Source organism: Haematobia irritans, chromosome 1, assembly GCF_050003625.1.
Source record: "Haematobia irritans isolate KBUSLIRL chromosome 1, ASM5000362v1, whole genome shotgun sequence".
NCBI lineage: Eukaryota > Metazoa > Arthropoda > Insecta > Diptera > Muscidae > Haematobia > Haematobia irritans.
This window is the reverse complement of record NC_134397.1, coordinates 39,019,183-39,039,676: the sequence shown is the minus strand read 5'-3', so window position 1 is coordinate 39,039,676 and position 20,494 is coordinate 39,019,183. Positions and strand designations below refer to the sequence as shown.

Below are 20,494 nucleotides of genomic sequence, written 5' to 3'. Positions count from 1 at the left end.
TAGAGGATGCTGATGAGGAATGTGGTAATCCCGAAACGTGCGTCCATCCAACCATCTTGCAGTCTATAGGGCTTTGCCCAAATAAATTTGACAAACATTCTTTTCCTCTGTTGGTTAAGCTATTCTTGTACTTTAGTCAACACAATGGTTTTAAAGCTGAGATAAAAAAAAAAACAAATTTGACTGAAGGACAAACCCAAAATAAAAAACAAAACACGAATGAACTAAAATTTTGATAAAATTTTCTATGAAAATAAAATTTTGCTAACATTTTCTCTCGAAATAAAATGATGACAAATTTTTCAAAAGAAATTTAAGTTTAATAAAATTTCCTATGGAAATAAGATTTTGATAAAATTCTTTAAAAAATAAAATTTGTATAAAAATATTTATAAAAATAAAATTTTGATAAACTCTTTTATAGGAATACAATTTTGATAACATTTGCTATAGAAAGAGAATTTGCCAACATTTTCTCTGGAAATAAAAGTTTGATCAAATTTTCTATAGAAATAAACTTTTGACAAAATCTTCTATAGAAATAAAATGTTGATACAAAATTTTATAGAAAAAAAAATGACAACATTTTCTACAGAAATCTAAGTTTGACAAAAATTTTTATAGAAATAAAATTTTATACAAAATTTTCTATAGAAATAAAATTTTGTCAAAAATTTCCATAGAAATAAAATTTTGACAAAAGTTTCAGTAGAAATAAAATTTTGGTAAAATTTTTATAGAAATAAAATTTTGGTAAAATTTTTATAGAAATAAAATTTTGGTAAAATTTTTATAGAAATAAAATTTTGGTAAAATTTTTATAGAAATAAAATTTTGGTAAAATTTTTATAGAAATAAAATTTTAATAAAATCTTCTATAGGAGGAAAATTTTAATAAAACTTTCTATAGAAATAACATTTTTATAAAATTTTCTATAGAAATGAAATTTTGTTTTAAGTTTATAATCTTTCAAATTTTTATGTTTTATTAAATTTAAAGTCGTATTTATTTCAACGAAAATTTGGCCTTCAAAAACATACTATATTAAGGAAAAGATGGAAATCTCAAGGATCCGTTTCCTAAATTTAATAAGTAAATGTAAAGTACAGATCTATGGTTTGATTGACATATCTTCGTCAAATTTAAAGAAACCAAAATCCTTTAGGGAAGGTCAAAAGCTTTGTGCCCACAAAACCCATCTTGTTAATTACCATCAGGGAATTTTTTTTCTTCGAATATAGACAATGCTATACTCTTTACCTTCAATATAATTTCATTCAATATTTGTTATTATCACATGGGTGTAATTGTTAAGATCTCTATGGAGTGTCTAAGTTTTGTTTTTTTATAACTCCAACAACAACAAATGTGCATTTAATTATAATGTTTTACGTTAACGTTATTTTCTTAATTGATAATTCATTAATATTACAAGTGTATAAACAAGCAAAATAACTTCCATCAGCTTCTCCATACCAAAAGTAATTATTTAACATTTTTTCTACAACATTGTCGAAGACGTGACGAGCATTGTTAATTCCTCTGTGTACTACGGAAATTTTAACATCTAATATTAAAAATTTATCACAATAATTTGTGGAGAAATCGCAGTAAATTAATCGGAAATTGGTTAATGGCCCAATGTATTAAAAATAAGGTTCCGGAAGGTCTGCATAATTGACAGCTATAAGTAACCACAGAAAAAGGTGGGTCAAGCTAACCCTGGAAATGTTTAGCCCCACAAATGAAGGACCCTTTATAAAGGGTGCAGACAAATTCTGTTTTTGTATCAATAATCCTCGATATCTATATCAAATCATACATAACTATTGGGAAAGTTTACAATATATTATTTCTGGTGGAGACCCGCCGACGTTTGCTATTGGTTCATTAGATTTTTGTTTAATTCTTTCAGCGAATTTTCTCTAGTGCTCTATGTATGGCCACAGCTGTTCATTGATCATATTGGTAATTCCACCACATTCTTTCTATGATTGTCGACATTTATCAATATAATAAAACCAAATAAAATATTTCCCCCATACTCTAAGCCACACTGGGCTTAATTTATTCGAAATCGATATGAGAAACCCACACAATACTGGCGAGGAAATAACAAAATTTGCATAAAAAATAGAATTTTACTAAAATCATGAAAAAAAAACTCAACCAAGTACTGCAAATGAATACGGCTGGTGTATAGCAAGGAATTTCTACCAGATTGCAAATATTACCAGATATGATAAATGACCTAAAGCCGTTAGAAGCAAATGTTAAGAACCAGTAATTAAATAATTAAGACTAGTTAGAGGGAAACACCACCTGGGAATTGTAATGAAATTGATGGGAATTAATATTGTGGTAGTTATTAAGGGATCCCAAAGGAAGGAGAGTCGCAAGAAAACATAATTCAGCAGGGCTAAATTAAAGTTTTCCTATAGGAAACTTAATTCAGCTGGGCTAAATTAAAGTTTTCCTATAGAAATCTTAATTCAGCTGGGCTAAATTCGTGTTTTACTATAGAAAATTTAATTTAGCTAGGCTGAATATAATTTCTCCTATAGAAATCTTAATTCAGCTGGCCTAAATTAAGGCTTTTCTATAGAAAACATAATTCAGCAAGACTAAATTAAAGCTTTCCTGTAGAAATAAATGATGAATAAAAGTTTTCTTTTAAAAACTTTAATTCAGCTGGGCTAAGTTGAAGATTTCGGACTCATAACAAAATTCAGCTGGACTTAATTAAAGTTTTCATATAGAAAACTCAATTCAGCTTTTCAAAACCAGAGTACTTCAGCTGGGTAAAATGAAAGTTTTCCTATAGAAAACTTAATTCAGCTTTGCAAAACCAGAGTTTTCGTACTTAAAACGTGGGTAAAATGAAAGTTTTCCTATAGAAAACTTAATTCAGCTTTGCAAAACCAGAGTTTTCGTACCTAAAACGTACTTCAGGTGGGTAAAATGAAAGTTTTCCTATAGAAATTTAAAGATTTCCTATTGAAAACTTAATTCAGCTGGGATGAAAAAAACATTTTCCTTTAAAAACCTTAATTCAGCTGGGATAAGTTGAAGATTTCGGACTCATAACAAAATTCAGCTGGGCTTAATTAAAGTTTTCCTATAGAAAACTTAATTCAGCTTTGCAAAACCAGAGTTTTCGTACTTAAAACATACTTCAGCTGGGTAAAATGAAAGTTTTCCTATGGAAATTTAAAGATTTCCTATTGAAAACTTAATTCAGCTGGGCTAAATAAAAGTTTTCCTTTAAAAACCTTAATTCAGCTGGGCTAAGGTGAAGAGTTCGGACTCATAACAAAATTCAGCTGGGCTTAATTAAAGTTTTCCTATAGAAAACTTAATTCAGCTTTGCAAAACCATAGTTTTCGTACCTAAAACGTACTTCAGCTGAGTACTCCTATAGAAAACTTTTTTCGGCTTTGCAATACCAAAGTTTTTGTACAAAAAAACTCAATTCAGCTGGGTTAAATGAAAAGTTTGATGCAGAAAACTAAATTCAGCTGGAAACATAATTCAGAAGGACTTAGTTTAAGTTTTCCTTTAGAAAACCTAATTAAGCTGTGTTGAACTGCAGTTTAACTAAATCAGCTGTCAGTGGAATAAAAGTTTTCCTTTAGAAAATTAATTCAGCTGTGCGGAACAAAAGTTTTAATTCAGCTGAGTTAAATGAAAAGTTTGCTGCAGAAAACTAAATTCAGCTGGGCTAAATTAATGTTTTCCTATATAAAACATAATTCAGAAGGATTTAATTTAAGTTTTCCTTTAGAAAACCTAATTAAGCTGTATTGAACTGAAGTTTTCCTAAATCAGCTGTCAGTTGAATAAAAGTTTTCCTTTAGAAAATTAATTCAGCTGTGCAGAATAAAAGTTTTCCTATAGAAAAATTTGGAATAAAAGTTTTCCTTTAGAAAATTAATTCAGCTGTGCGGAATAAAAGTTTTAATTCAGCTGAGTTAAATGAAAAGTTTGCTGCAGAAAACTAAATTCAGCTGGGCTAAATTAATGTTTTCCTATATAAAACATAATTCAGAAGGATTTAATTTAAGTTTTCCTTTAGAAAACCTAATTAAGCTGTATTGAACTGAAGTTTTCCTAAATCAGCTGTCAGTTGAATAAAAGTTTTCCTTTAGAAAATTAATTCAGCTGTGCAGAATAAAAGTTTTCCTATAGAAAAATTTATTTTGCTGGACTAAATCACGGTTTACATATAGAAAACTTAATTCAGCTTGGTTAAATTAAAATCTTGCCATAGAAAACGAAATTCAGCTGAACTAAATTAATATTGTCTTATTGAAAAATTAATTCAGCAGGGCTTAACTAAAGATTTCCTATAGAAAACTAAATTAGGCTGGGTCTAATTAAAATTTTCTAACAGATAGCATGATTCAGCTTATTGAAAACCTAATTCAGCTGGCCTAAGTTAATGTTTTCTGATTCAAAGCAAAATTCAGCTGGGTTTTTATTATAGTTTCCCTATAGAAAACTTAATTCAGCTTTGCGACACCAAAGTTTTCGTACCTAAACCGTAATTCACCTGGTTTAAATGACATTTTTCCTATAGAAAACTTAAGTCAGCTGGGCTAAATTAAAGTATTCCTATCGAAATCATAATTCAGTTGGGCTAAATAGAAGTTGTCTTATACAATATTTAATTTGGTTGGGCTAAATTAAGAGTTGCCTATAGAAAACTTAATTTCGTACAAAAAAAAAAAAACTTAATTCAGCTGGGCTAAATTAAAGTTTTCCATTACAAAACTCAATTCAGCTGGGTTAAATGACAATTTTCCTACAGAAAACTAAATTCAGCTGGGCTAAATTAATGATTTCCTATACATAACTTATTACAGAAGGGTAACTATGTTTAAGGTAAGTTTTCCCTAATTTAACTAGGTTGAACTGAAGTCTTCCCATAGAAAACTAAATTCAGCTGGACTAAATTAATATTGTCTTATTGAAACATTAATTCAGCAGGGCTTAATTAAAGATTTCCTATAGAAAACTAAATTCGGATGGGTCTAATTAAAATTTTCCAACAGATAGCCTGATTCAGCTGATAGAAAACTTAATTCAGCTGGCCTAAGTTAAAGTTTTCTGATTCAAAGCAAAATTCAGATGGGTCTTAGTAAAGTTTAGAAAACTTAATTCAGCTTTGCAACACCAAAGTTTTCGTACCTAAACCGTAAGTTACCGGGTTTAAATTAAATTTTTCCTATAGAAAATTTAATATTTAATTTGGTTGGGCTAAATTAAGAGTTGCCAATAGAAAAAATAATTCAATACCAAAGTTTTCGTACAAAAAAAAAACTTAATTCAGCTGTGCTAAATTAAAGTTTTCCATTACAAAACTCAATTCAACTGGGTTAAATGGCAAGTTTCGTACAGAAAACTAAATTCAGCTGGGCTAAATTAATGATTTCCTATAGAAAACTGTATTCAGCTGGGCTAAATTAAAGTTTTCCTTTAGAAAACTCAATTCAGCTGGGTTAAATGACAATTTTCCTACAGAAAACTAAATTCAGCTGGGCTAAATTAATGATTTCCTATACAGAACTTATTTCAGAAGGGCTTAGTTAAAGTTTTCCTTAATTTAGCTGGGTTGAACTGAAGTTCTCCTATAGAAAAATTTTATTCAGCTGGTCTAAATAAAAGTTTTTTCTATAGAAAACTTAATTCAGCTGGGCTAAATTAAAGTTTCCCATTACAAAACTCAATTCAGCTGGGTTAAATGACAATTTTCCTACAAAAAACTAAATTCAGCTGGGCTAAATTAATGATTTCCTATTTCAGAAGGGCTTAGTTAAAGTTTTCCTTAATTTAGCTAGGTTGAACTGAAGTTCTCCTATAGAAAATCTTATTCAGCTGGGCATAATTAAAGTTTTCCTATAAAACACTTTATTTAGCTGAGCTGAATAAACGTTTTCCTATAGAAAACTTAATTCAACTGTGTGGAATAAAAGTTTTTCTATAGAAAACTGAATTCAGCTGTGTCGAATAAAAGTTTTCCTATAGAAAACTTAATTTAGCTTGTTTAAATTAAAGTCTTCCCATAGAAAAGTAAATTAGGCAGGGCCTAATTAATATTATCTTATGGAAAAATTAATTCAGCTGGCCTTAATTAAAAATGTACTATAGAAAGGTTAGTTCATCTGTACTGAATAAAAGTTTTGCTATAGAAAACTAAATTCAGCTGGGCTTAATTAAAATTTTCCAATAAAAAGCCTAATTCAGCTGATAGAAAACTTAATTCATATGGGTTAGATTAAAGTTTTCTGAAACCAAAGACAATTCAGCTTATCTGAATTGTAGTTTTTCTCTTACAAATATAATTCAGCTATGCTGAATTGTTTTTCCTATAATTCTAAGTATTTCTGTAGACTTCCCTGTTATCTGTTACATTGTGTAATCTGACGCTGTTCATACTTATTAAGCTATTTTTGGTAGTGATTTCCTTTTATTATAAAATAAATATGCCATTAACAACAATCATAATTCCAGCTACCCAAAAACCAACAGAGGCTCCGGTGATGTTGACATGATTTGGGTAGATAACTCGGGTTGGTTGGACTGCTTGATGAGAGCGAAAGATAAGATCATTAAGTTTTATATGATAATAAAATCAGGCTGCCATAGAGGTCGGTACTAGTTCTGTGAAAAAATGGGGTTTTCATGAAGGCTCTTTGGTTACACTTGTTCATTTTAATTTGCTCCCCGAAAAAAATGAGGTCGATTGCAAACTTTGCTTTAGTTCTGAAATTGTTCTTGTTGTTGCCGGTTGTAGGTAACGGCAGCTAGACGTCAATGTCAAGAGTGTTAGGCGTAAAAATATCTTATCAGAGAATGGGGGTAAATATCTCACATTTGATAAAAATGTGGGCTATACACCTCAACTAATATTTGCTCATCGAGAGAATGAGATGGAGTGAGAGAGAGGCGAGGTAAAGAATGCACAATGCTGTCTGATATTCAGGATGTCGTTGTTATTTGATGCAATTTTTTTTGTCCGTCATATACTGATCATTTCGGAATTCTATATCAATTTTCTTTGAAAAGTTTCGTTTGCTTTTTTGACATTGAATGAATTATCAAGAGTAAATACCGCCAACTAATTTTATTATCAAATCGAACTGAATATTTTCTTGAATTTGAATTCAAGCTGTCATACAATGACTGGCTGACGACCTCTATGATTTCGTTTCCATTGATAAGTTTGATTTTTTTTCTACTTTTGGTTTTCTAGATTATAGATTACCGGTCAGAATAATCGCTGGACGAAACATAGTTTATGAAAATATTTTTTTTTTTTTCAAAAAAACGTTTGGTTGTAAATTTGGAAAGCCCACTCAAAAACAACAGAGAGTCAAGTATGGGTAAAATCAAGTTCTTGGTTACAATGTTAACCCTATGAAATTTACTTTTGACCAACAATGTAGCTAGAATAATGGGTTGAATGTAACAACGCAATTGGCCTTGAACAGGTTTTGGCATTTGAAAATATTTATGGTCACTTAATTGCTTATACACAAATTTTGATAAAAATATAGTGATATCGATTATTATATTGTTTAACAACACTTGACCGATAGTGTCAATAAAAAAGTTAAAAGTGTGCATTTATTTTTATATATCGTTCTGTCAAGCAGAATTGTGGGGTTCCTATGTTCTATATTTTATATCCTAATTTAGAAAGGCTGAATTATTTTTTTTTTTGCAATAGGAAACTCAATTTAGCTAGGATGAAATAAAAAATTCCTATAGCAAAACTTAATTCCGAATGGCTGAATTGAAATCATAATATAGAAAACCTAATTCAGCTATGCTGAATTAAAGTTTTACTATAGAAAACCTAATTCAGCCCAACTGAATTATTGTTTTGACACCGAAAACCTAATTTAGCTATGATGAAGTAAATTTACCCAATTGAAAACCTAACTGATTTAAGGTTTTCCTATAGAAAACCTAATTCAGCTAGGCTGAATATAAGTTTTCCCATAGTAAACCCAATTCAGCTGGGCTGAATTAATGTTTTCCTATAGAAAACCTAATTCAGACCAGCTGAATTATTGTTCTGATACCGAAAACCTAATTCAGCTATGATGAAGTAAAATTACTCAATTGAAAACCTAACTGATTTAAGGTTTTCCTATAGAAAACCTAATTCAGCAGTGCTGAATTTTAGTTTTCCTATAGAAAATAGTATAAATTAAAGTTCTCCAGTAGAAAATATAAATCGGTTGGATTGAATAAAAGTTTTCTTCTAAATTAAAGTTTTTCTATAGAAAACCAAATGCAGCCCATCAGAATTAAAGTTTTCCTATAAAACACTGAATGTAGTCTATATGAAGTAAAGATTTCCTACAGAAAAACTAATTCACAGGGTCAGATTATACTACAGCTAAGCTGATTTAAAGTTTTCCTATAGAAAATAAGATAAATTAAAGTTTTCCCTTAGAAATCCTATAGAAAACAAGATAAATTAAAGTTTCCCTATAGAAAACCTAATTCAGCAAGGCTGAATAGAAGTTTTCCCATAGAAAACCTAATTCAGCTAGGCTGAATATAAGTTTTCCCATAGAAAACCTAATTCAGCTGGGCTAAATTAATGTTTTCCTATAGAAAACCTAATTCAGTCAAGCTGAATTATTGTTTTGATACCGAAAACCTAATTCAGCTATGATGAAGTAAAATTACTCAATTGAAAACCTAACTGATTTAAGGTTTTCCTATAGAAAACCTAATTCAGCTAGCCTGAATAGAAGTTTTCCCATAGAAAACCTAATTCAGCTGGGCTAAATTGAAGTTCTCCTATAGAAAACCTAATTCAGCTAGGCTGAATAGAAGTTTTCCCATAGAAAACCTAATTTAGCTGGGCTAAATTGACATTTTCCTATAGAAAACCTAATTCAGCTAGGCTGAATAGAAGTTTTCCCATAGAAAACCCAATTCAGCTGGGCTGAATTAATGTTTTCCTATAGAAAACTTAATTCATTCAAGCTGAATTATTGTTTTGATACCGAAAACCTAATTCAGCTATGATGAAGTAAAATTACCCAATTGAAAACCTTACTGATTTAAGGTTTTCCTATAGAAAACCTAATTCAGCAATGCTGAATTTTAGTTTTCCTATAGAAAATAGTACAAATTAAAGTTTTCTACATGAAAGTTTTCCTGTAGAAAATATAATTCAGTTGGACTGAATTAAAGTTTTCTTCTAAATTAAAGTTTTTCTATAGAACACTGAACGTAGTCCATATGAATTAGAGATTTCCTACAGAAAAACTAATTCACAGGGTCTGATTATACTACAGCTAAGCTAATTTAAAGTTTTCCTATAGAAAATAAGATAAATTAAAGTTTTCCAATAGAAAACCTAATTCAGCTAGGCTGAATAGAAGTTTTCCCATAGAAAACCTAATTCAGCTGGCCTAAATTGAAGTTTTCCTATAGAAAACCTAATTCATCTAGGCTGAATAGAAGTTTTCCCATAGAAAACCTAATTCAGCTGGACTAAATTGAAGTTTTCCTATAGAAAACCTAATTCAGCTAGGCTGAATTGAAGTTTTTTCATAGAAAACCTAAGTCAGCTGGGCTGAATTAATGTTTTCCTCTAGAAAACCTAATTCAGTCAAGCTGAATTATTGTTTTGACACCAAAAACCTAATTCAGCTACGATAAAGTAAAATTACCCAATTGAAAACCCAACTGGTTTAAGGATTTCCTATAGAAAACCTAATTCAGCAGTGCTGAATTTTAGTTTTTTTAATAATAGTATAAATTAAAGTTTCCTAAAATTACACAATTGAAAAAGAAAGTGATTTAAGATTTTCCTGTAGACCTAAAACTAATTCAGCAGTGCTGAATTTTAGTTTTCCTTTAGAAAATAGTATAAATTAAAATATTAAATAGTATAAATTAAAATAAAAATAATATTAAAACTTTCCTGTAGAAAATATAATTCAGTTGGGCTGAATTAAAGTTTTCTCTAAATTTAGCTAGGCTGAATTAAAGTTTTTCTATAGAAAACCAAATGCAGCCCACTTGAATTAAAGTTTCCTGTAGTCCATATGAATTAAAGATTTCCTACAGAAAAACTAATTCACCTGGTCTGATTATACTACAGCTAAGCTGATTTAAAGTTTTCCGCTAGAAAACCTATAGAAAATAAGATAAATTAAAGTTTTCCTATAGAAAACCTAATTCAGCTGGGCTGAATTGAAGCTTTCCTGTAGAAAACCTAATTCAGCTGGGCTGAATTGAAGTTTTCCTATAGAAAACCTAATTCAACTGGACTTAATTGAAGTTTTCCAATAGAAAACCTAATTCAGCTGGGCTGAATTGAAGTTTTACTATAGAAAACCTAATTAAGCTTGGCAGAATTGAAGTTTTCCTATCGAAAACCTAATTCAGCCGGGCTGAATTAAAGTTTTCCTATAGAAAACCTAATTCAACTGAATTCAACCGAATTGAAGTTTTCCTATAGAAAACTTAATTCAGCTGGCTGAATTGAAGTTTTCCTATAGAAACTCTAATTCGGCTGGGCCGAATTGAAGCTTTCTTATAGAAAACCTTAGTCAGCTGGGCTGAATTTATGTTTTCCTATAATAAACCTAATTCAGCTGGGCTGAATTGAAGTTTTCCTATAAAAAACTTTAAGCTTAATCTGGTTTCCTATAGGAAAACTTTATTTCACCTTGATCGAATTGGGGTTACTTAGAAAACTGTAGTGTCGCCCAGCTGAATTAGGTTTTCTAGAGGAAAAACTTTTTTCAAGTTGGACAAATTAGGCTTTCTATAGGTAAACTTCAGTTCAGCCCAGCTGAATTGGGGTTTCTATAACATATCATTAAATCCTCTTAGATGAATAATGTGGTCAATATAAAAAAGCTTTTATTCAGCCCGACGTAACTAAATTTTCTATTGGAAAACTTTATTTCAGCCAATCTGAATTGGGTTTTCTGTAGTTAAACTTTAATGTAGTCCAGCTGAATTACGATTCCCATAGTATATCATTAATTCAGTCAAGCTTAATTATATTTTAAATAAAAAAATGTTTATTTAGTCTGGCTGAATAAGATTTTCTTTAAAGAAACTTTATCCCAATCTGGCAGAATTGAGTTTTCAATAGGAAAACTTTGATTCAGCCCATCTGAATTAGGTTTTCTATAGGGAAACTTCAAATCAGCCCAAACCCCAATTCAGCTGGGATGCCTTGCTATTTCAGCAAGGCTGACTTAAAGTTTTTCTGTTCAAAACCTAATTCAGCAAGTCTGAATTAAAGTTTTTTTGTCCAAAACCTAATACGACCAAGCTGAAATAAAGTTTTCGTATAGGAAACCTAATTCAGCTACATTGAATTAAAGGTTTTCTTTAGAAAATCAAATTCAGTTGGGCTGATTCACTATAGAACACTTTAAGTACTATAAAAAATCGAAAAAAACTAGTTTTCAGTTAAGATGAATGTGTAATTTAAATCATATTTTATTATATTGTAAATAATTAAATTTTTGAATTAGTTAATTTACGATCACATAAATATGAATATATTTTGGAAGATTTACAAGTAAAAGCACTTTGTCATTTACATTATTGTCAATGCGGATATCGATTTTTGTTGTTGTTTATTTGCTGTTTCGTTTATTTTGCCCAAAATATTATCACCAAAATAATTTGAATACACTTTTATGTTGTGTCTGTTTCGTATTTAATATTCGGTGTTTGGAATTTCTTACTCGTTTATGCGATGTCTCTTATCAGTAGTTGAGGTCGTGCTGTTGCCATTTCCATTCGAGAGTACTCCGTAAGTTTGCGCTTATATGGGTGATTCCGTAAAATGTAATTAGGAGGTCAATTGAAGTTTTCTCACAGAAAACATAATTCAGCTTAGCTCAAATGAAGTAGAGACGTTACCATTGAAATTCTAATTTATTCAGGTTGAAATAACTATTTTCTATAGTTTTCCTACAGAAAACTTATAGTTTGCCGTTACAAAACATAATTCTCACAATCTACATAAAAAAGTTTTCCTATAGAAAACCTAATTCAGCCATGCTAAATTAGCGTTTTCCCATAGAAAACCTAACTCAGCCATGTTGAGTTAGAGTTTTTTCTATAGAAAACTTAATTCAGCCGGGTTAAATTAGAGGTTTCTTATAGAAAAAGTAATTCAGCCAGGCTAAATTAGAGTTTTCGTATGGAAAACCTAATTGAGCCGGGCTAACTGAGAGTTATCCTATAGTAAACGTAATTCAGCCAAGATACATTAGAGTTTTCCTATAGAAAATCTAATTGAGCCGGGCTAAATTAGAGTTTTCCTATAGAAAACCTAATTCAACCGGATTAAATTAGAGTTTTCTTATAAAAAACCTAATTCAGCCGAGCGAAATCAAAGTTTTCCTATAGAAAACTAAATTCAGCCGGGCTAAATTAGAGTGTTTTTATAGAAAACCCAATACAGCCTTGATAAATTAGTGGATTCCTATAAAAACCCTAATTCAGCCGGGATAATTTAGTGTTTTCTTATAGAAAACCTAATTCAGTCAGGCTAAATTAGAGTTTTCCTATAGAAACCCTAATTAAGCCGGGCTAAATTAGAGTTTTATTATAGAAAACCTAATTCAGTCAGGCTAAATTAGAGTTTTCTTGTAGAAACCCTAATTCAGCCAGGCTGGTATAGAGTTTTCCTATAGAAAACGTAATTCAGCAGGATACATTAGAGTTTTCCTATAGAAAACTTAACTCAGCCGGACTAAATTAGAGTTTTCCTATAGAAAACCTAATTCAGCCGGACTAAATTAGAGTTTTCCTATAGAAAACCTAATTCAGCCAGGCTAAATCAGAGTTTTCCTATAGAAAACGTAATTCAGCCAGGCTAAATTAGAGTTTTCCTACGGAAAACCTAATTCCGCCGGACTAAATTAGAGTTTTCCTATAGAAAACTTAATTCAGCCGGTCTAAATTAGAGTGTTCTTATAGAAAACTTAATTCAGTCGGGCTAAATTAGTGGTTTCCTATAGAAAACGTAATTCAGCCAGGATACTTTAGAGTTTTCTTATAGAAAACCTAATTCAGCCAGCCTGGTATAGAGTTTTCCTATAGAAAACTTAATTCAGCCGGGCTAAATTAGTGCTTTCCTATAGAAAACCTAATTCAGCCGGGCTAAATTAGAGTTTTCCTATAGAAAACCTAATTCAACTGGGTTAAATTAGAGTTTTCTTATAGTAAACCTAATTCAGCCGGGCTAAATTAGAGTGTTCTTATAGGAAACCTAATTCAGCCTGGCTAAATTAGTGGATCCTAATTCAGCCGGGCTAAACTTATGGTTTCCTATAGAAAACCTAATTCAGTCGGGCTAAATTAGAGTTTTCCTATAGAAACCCTAATTAAACCGGGCTAAATTACAGTTTTATTATAGAAAACCTAATTCAGCCAGGCTAAATTAGAGGTTTCCTATAGAAATCCAAATTCAGCTGGACTAAATTAGAGTTTTCTTGTAGAAACCCTAATTCAGCCAGGCTGGTATAGAGTTTTCCTATAGAAAACGTAATTCAGCCAGGATACATTAGAGTTTTCCTATATAAAACTTAATTCAGCCGGGCTAAATTAGTGCTTTCCTATAGGAAACCTAATTCAGCCGAGTTAAAGTAGAGTTTTCCTATAGAAAGCCTAATTCAGCTGATCTAAATTAGAGTGTTCTTATAGGAAACCTAATTCAGCCGGGCTAAATTAGAGTGTTATTATAGAAAACCTAATTCAGCCGGGCTAAATTAGTGGTTACCTATAGAAAACGTAATTTAGCCAGGATACATTAGTGTTTTCCTATAGAAAACTTAATTCAGCTGGCCTAAATTACAGATTTCCTATAGAAAACTCAATTCAGCCAGGCTAAATTACTGCTTTCCGGTAGAAAACCTAATTCAGTCGAGCAAAATTAGAGTTTTCCTATTGAAATTCTAATTCTGCTGGGCTAAATTAGAGTTTTCTTATAGAAAACCTAATTCAGCCAGGCTGGTAGAGAGTTTTCCTATAGAACACGTAACTCCGCCAGGATACATTATAGTTTTTCTATAGAAAACTTAATTCAGCCGGGCTAAATTAGTGCTTTCCTATAGAAAACCTAATTCAGCCAGGCTAAATTATAGTTTTCCTATAGAAAACCTAATTCCGCCACACTAAATTAGAGTTTTCCTATAGAAAACTTAATTCAGCCGGCCTAAATTAGAGTGTTCTTATAGAAAACTTAATTCAGCTGGGCTAAATTAGTGGTTTCCTATAGAAAACGTAATTCAGCCAGGATACATTGAAGTTTTCCTATAGAAAACTTAATTCAGTCGGGCTAAATTAGTGCTTTCCTATAGAAAACCTAATTCAGCCGGGCTAAATTAGAGTTTTCCTATAGAAAACTTAATTCAGCCGGGAGATATTCTGTTTACAAAAATCGTACATTAAGGCATTAAAACGGTTTTTAAGAACTCCAGAGCAAATCGATCGGAAAGAGCTTCAAAATGTTACGCTTGAAATGACCATTTAGTTTACTTTTAGATACTGAAGTGGTATAACTATGTATGGTTTGTTATGGTTGTGCCACAAATTAGTACAAAAATTGGTATAAAACGTACTACATAGTATATTTTGCATAAATTTTGAACTGACCATGATGTTTGGCAAAGACGATTACCACCATTTCATGTGAAACTCGAATACATTGATATCAAAAAAGGTACTAACTATACTAAATAGTACATTCCAATAAATATCGGTCGAAAATTTGGTACAAAACGTACTAAATAGTACATTGTCATAATTATTGAAAGGACCACTATATTTGGCCAACTGGAATACATGTGAAACTGGAATACATAGACACCAAAAACATGTTGCAAAACGTACTAAGTAGACCATTCCTATAAATAGCGATAGGAGAGTGTTCACAAAAACTGGTACAAAATGTACTAAATCGTACATTTTCATAAAAGTTGAAAGGAGCTATTTTTTTGGCAAAGATGATTACCACAATTTCATGTGAAACTCGTATATATTAACACAAAGAATTGTATAAAACGTACTAAATAGTACATTTCAATAAATATCGATAAGAAATGGTAGGGATTAAAGGCAAAGATAATTCACATCCGTTTTAGGGATTTACAAGGTGTAAAACCCATCATGGAATTGAAGGACAAGTGCACGGACGAAAAAGACTGTTTTCCATATGTTTGGGTGTAAAAATTATATGTTTGGAACTCAAATTTTTTAACACAATATTTTTAAGTACAAGCATATAATGTTCATAAACTAGCATAGCATGTTTGGGACATACATGTTAATGTGTTAGAACATATTATGTTTGGGACATAAAATGTTTCTAAATATAATATGCTTAAATGCAAACATATATTAACTTAGAAATAGCCTATAAACATATATGTGTTTAGAAAGAGAGACCTAGAGAGTACGCTGCAAGTAAAATAATGGATGTAACCAATTGGCGCCTTAAAAATATATCCAGACAAAGAAAATTTCATTAATTTTTTTTTTTTCTACCAATGTATGCCCTAAGGTGAAACATAAAATATTTGAACAATACAAACAATATTTTGTTTGGACCATTTCTGAAAATATATATGCTTGAAACAAAATGTGTTTGGGGTATATGTTACAGAAGCGATTTTTTTTGAGGGTGTGGTCAACGAAATAATGGTCTTTCAGCATTCAGTAAGGCTATGCTTTCAAATCTGTTTTGAAAGATATACCTTCCATCATCACGGAGTCACCCATATCATTTGTTATCATTCATGGTAATTCAACTGTTATTTTATTTTGAGTGTGCACATTGGTGCTTCTCTGTTTCGAACTAGGTCTATATGGTCAGTTCCCTTAAAATTATTGTATTCAGTTCACTTTTTACAGTCGTCGTTGTCACAATCGCCTGACGCCGGTAATATATACATATATGTAGTCGTGGTACAATAACAACAGCAACAAGTTACAACAATAATACAAAAAAAAAAAATAATAGCATAAAATTTATAGAGTTTTTTTTGTTTTGTTGTTTACGATTGTGGTAAATTGTGAGTAAAGTCCATCATTAATGGTCTATAAGAAATGTAAGAAACTGAAAACACACACAGTACAAGAAATAAAATAACATAAATTAAAAAATAAATTAATTAAATAAAAAAAAATGCAGAAAATTATTTATTCAAAAAGCCTGCTTACGCATGATGGAACTATAGTGTTAAAAACAAAACAAGAAAATACGATGCAGAGAACTTATTATTGTTTATGCATGCATTTTAATTTTAGTAATAAAAAAATTAAAAAAAGAAAAATAATAATAAAATCTGTTTTTGTATAGACTTATATGAATATATATTTATAGATTTTTTTTAATAATCTAATTAAAAAATGCTATTATGATGGCAAAATTATACCATATACCTACGAGTGGTGTGATAACGATAAGAATGAAATATTCTATAAAGTTTATATATATGTATCAATAGATAAACTTAATTAAATGAATAAATTTGAAATTTAAATTTTTAAAATTGAAAGTGTGGGAAAATATTCGTCGGTCCAAACATTAACAAAATTTATTGAAATTGTGAAATGATTTGGATAAATTACATTTTACAGGATTTTTGTGGATTATAATTTAGTTAAGATATCAAGTTGAAAAAGTTTTTTCTTGCAATTTTGAACTCCAATTTTTTGCTTCAAACTACAAAGTTTTCTTCAACAAGTGAAAAAAAAAATTATTTTGTCTAATAATTTTTCTTGAATTTATCAAAAAATATTTACTAATTTTGTGTGATATCGGCATGATGCCAACGTTTGTATACTGTTTAGTTAAAATTTTCTAAAAATATTCAAAATTTTCTAAAATTAACTCAAAGTGTTCTTCCTGGTGGATTCACTGTTTTTTCAGTGTAGTTTTTTTTATGAATTAAAATTTAGTTAAGATAACAAATGACATTTCTGAGTTTTTTACAGCTTCTCTATGTGATTTCACCGCAATGTGAAAGGCCATTCGTACTCGGCTATAAAAAGGAGGTATCTTGTCATTGAGCTAAACATAGAATGGGGCAGCCCTCAGTGATAATAGAGAAGATCAACACTGTGGTATCACAATAGTCTAAGTGAGCCTGAAATATCGGGCTGCCACTATACCTAATCCAATCTAACCTAACGTAGGTATTTCATTCACAAGTTTTTTATGTTGAGTCGTTCAACTGAGGTATGCCATAACGGTTGCCTTAGTCGGTAATAAAATTTTGCGAAAATTTTTTATAGAAATAAAATTTTGACAAAATTTTCTTTAGAAATAACATTTTGACAAAGTTTTCAATAGAAATAAAATTTTGACAAAATTTTCTATAGAAATAAAATTTTGACAACATTTTCTATAGAAATAAAATTTTGACAAAATTTTCTGTAGAAATAAAATTTTGACTCAATTTTCTATGCAAATAAAATTTTGACAAAATTTTTTATAGAAATAAAATTTTGACAAAATTTTCGATAGAAATAAAATTTTGACAGAGTTTTCTATAGAAATAAAATTTTGGACAATATTTTCTATAGAAATACAATTTTGACAAAATTTTCTATAGAAATAACATGTTGACAAAGTTTTCAATAGAAATAAAATTTTTACAAAATTTTCTATAGAAATAAAATTTTGACAAAATTTTCTATAGAAGTAAAATTTTGACACGATTTTCTACACAAATACAATTTTGAGAAAATTTTTTATAGAAATAAAATTTTGACAAAATTTTTTATCGAAATAAAATTTTGAGAAAATTTTTTATAGAAATAAAATTTTGACAAAATTTTCTATAGAAATAAAATTTTGACAAAATTTTCTATAGAAATAAAATTTTGGCAAAATTTGTTATAGGAATAAAATGTTGACAAAATTTTCTATAAAAATAAAATTTTGACAAAATTGTCTATAGAAATAAAATTTTGACAAAATTTTCTATAGAAATAAAATTTTGACAAAATTTTCGATAGAAATAAAATTTTGACAAAATTATCTTTAGAAATAAAATTTTGACAAAATTTTCTATCGAAATAAAATTTTGACAAAATTTTCTATAAAAATAAAATTTTGACAAAATTGTCTATAGAAATAAAATTTTGACAAAATTTTCTATAGAAATAAAATTTTGACAAAATTTTCTATAAAATAAAATTTTGAGAAAATTTTCTATAGCAATAACATTTTGACAAAATTTTCTATAGAAATAAAATTTTGACAAAATTTTCTATAGAAATAAAATTTTGACAACATTTTCTATAGAAATAAAATTTTGGCAAAATTTGTTATAGGAATAAAATGTTGACAAAATTTTCGATAAAAATAAAATTTTGACAAAATTGTCTATAGAAATAAAATTTTGACAAAATTTTCTATAGAAATAAAATTTTGACAAAATTTTCGATAGAAATAAAATTTTGACAAAATTATCTTTAGAAATAAAATTTTGACAAAATTTTCTATCGAAATAAAATTTTGACAAAATTTTCTATAGAAATAAAATTTTGACAAAATTTTCTATACAAATATAATTTTGAGAAAATTTTTTATAAAAATAAAATTTTACATAGAGGGCTGCCACTATACCTAACCCAATCTAACCTTACGGAGGTATTTCAGTCACAAGTTTTTTATGTTGAGTCGTTAAACTGAGAATAGGGATGCCATAACGGTTGCCTTAGTTGGTAGAATTCTACCACAAATGGTAGATTGGTACCATTCTTGACGTTTTGGTAGATTTTGCAAATTATTTCTCTCCAACTAATAGGTACTTCCAAACACTTCTATGGAAATAAAATTTTGAGTAAATTTTTTATCGAAATAAAATTTTGAGAAATTTTTCTGTAGAAATAAAATTTTGACACAATTATCTATACAAATAAAATTTTGAGAAAATTTTCTATAGAAATAACATTTTGATAAAATTTTTTTATCGAAATAAAATTTCTGTAAAATAAAATTTTGACACATTTTTTTTATCGAAATAAAATTTTGACAAATTTTTTTATAGGAATAAAATTTTGACAAAATTTTCTATAGAAATAACATTTTGACAAAGTTTTCAATAGAAATAAAATTTTGACAAAATTTTCGATAGAAATAAAATTTTGGCAAAATTTTCTATAAAAATAAAATTTTGACAAAACTTTCTATAGAAATAAAATTTTGACAAAATTTTCTGTAGAAATAAAATTTTGACACAATTTGTTATACAAATAAAATTTTGAGAAAAATTTTTATCGAAATAAAATTTTGACAAAATTTTTTATAGGAATAAAATGTTGACAACATTTTCTATAAAAATAAAGTTTTGACAAAATTTTTTATAGGAATAAAATGTTGACAACATTTTCTATAAAAATAAAGTTTTGACAAAATTATCTATAGAAATAACATTTTGACAAAATGTTCTATAGAAATAAAATTTTGACAAAATTTTCTATAGAAATAAAATTTTGACAAAATTTTTTATCGAAATTAAATTTTGAGAAAATTTTTTATAGAAATAAAATTTTGACAAAATTTTCTATAGAAATAAAATTTTGAGAAAATTTTTTATAGAAATAAAATTTAGACAAAATTTTTTATAGAAATAAAATTTCGACAAAATTTTCTATAGAAATTAAATTTTGACATAAATTTCTATAGAAATAAAATTCTATAGAAATAATAGGTACTTCCAAACACTTCTATAGAAATACAACTTTGACAAAATTTTCAATAGAAATAAAATTTTGGCAAAATTTTCTATAGAAATAAAATTTTGACAAAATTTTTTATCGAAATAAAATTTTGAGAAAATTTTTTATAGAAATAAAATTTTGACAAAATTTTTTATAGAAATAAAATTTTGACAAAATTTTCTATAGAAATCAAATTTTGAGAAAATTTTTTATAGAAATAAAATTTAGACAAAATTTTTTATAGAAATAAAATTTCGACAAAATTTTCTATAGAAATTAAATTTTGACATAAATTTCTATAGAAATAAAATTCTATAGAAATAATAGGTACTTCCAAACACTTCTATACAAACACAATTTTGAGAAAATTTTTTATAGAAATAAAATTTAGACAAATTTAGAAATAAAAGTTTGACAAAATTTTCTATAGAAATAAAATTTTGAGAAAATTTTTTATCGAAATAAAATTTTGAGAAAATTTTTTATCGAAATAAAATTTTGAGAAAATTTTTTATCGAAATAAAATTTTGAGACAATTTTTTATAGAAATAAAATGTTGACAAAATTTTCTATAGAAATAAAATTTTGACAAAATTTTCTATAGAAATAACATATTGACAAAGTTTTCAATAATTCAGGGGGCCCAGACCCACCTTCTGTATACGTCAATGGTCAACATATATACCGATCTCTCGATTTGACTTCCTGAGGACATGGATGCCGCAATTTTTTCTGCTTTGCTTGAATATA

At 28.4% G+C, this 20,494-nt stretch overlaps 1 protein-coding gene across 4 annotated transcripts in view; it reads left to right on the top strand.

The window, feature by feature from the left end:
• Positions 1–20,494, top strand: part of LOC142220634 (aquaporin AQPcic-like) — an 81,712-nt gene that overhangs the window by 36,578 nt on the left and 24,640 nt on the right. Inside the window, exon 1 of one of the 4 annotated variants that reach the window (XM_075289872.1) lies at positions 15,880–15,950. The exons of 1 other annotated variant lie outside the window; for it this stretch is intronic. The gene's annotated coding sequence lies outside the window, so the exon portion shown is untranslated. Of the gene's footprint in view, positions 1–15,879; positions 16,120–20,494 lie in introns of those variants that run through there. 2 more of the 4 variants (XM_075289871.1, XM_075289869.1) reach the window with 2 other exon arrangements.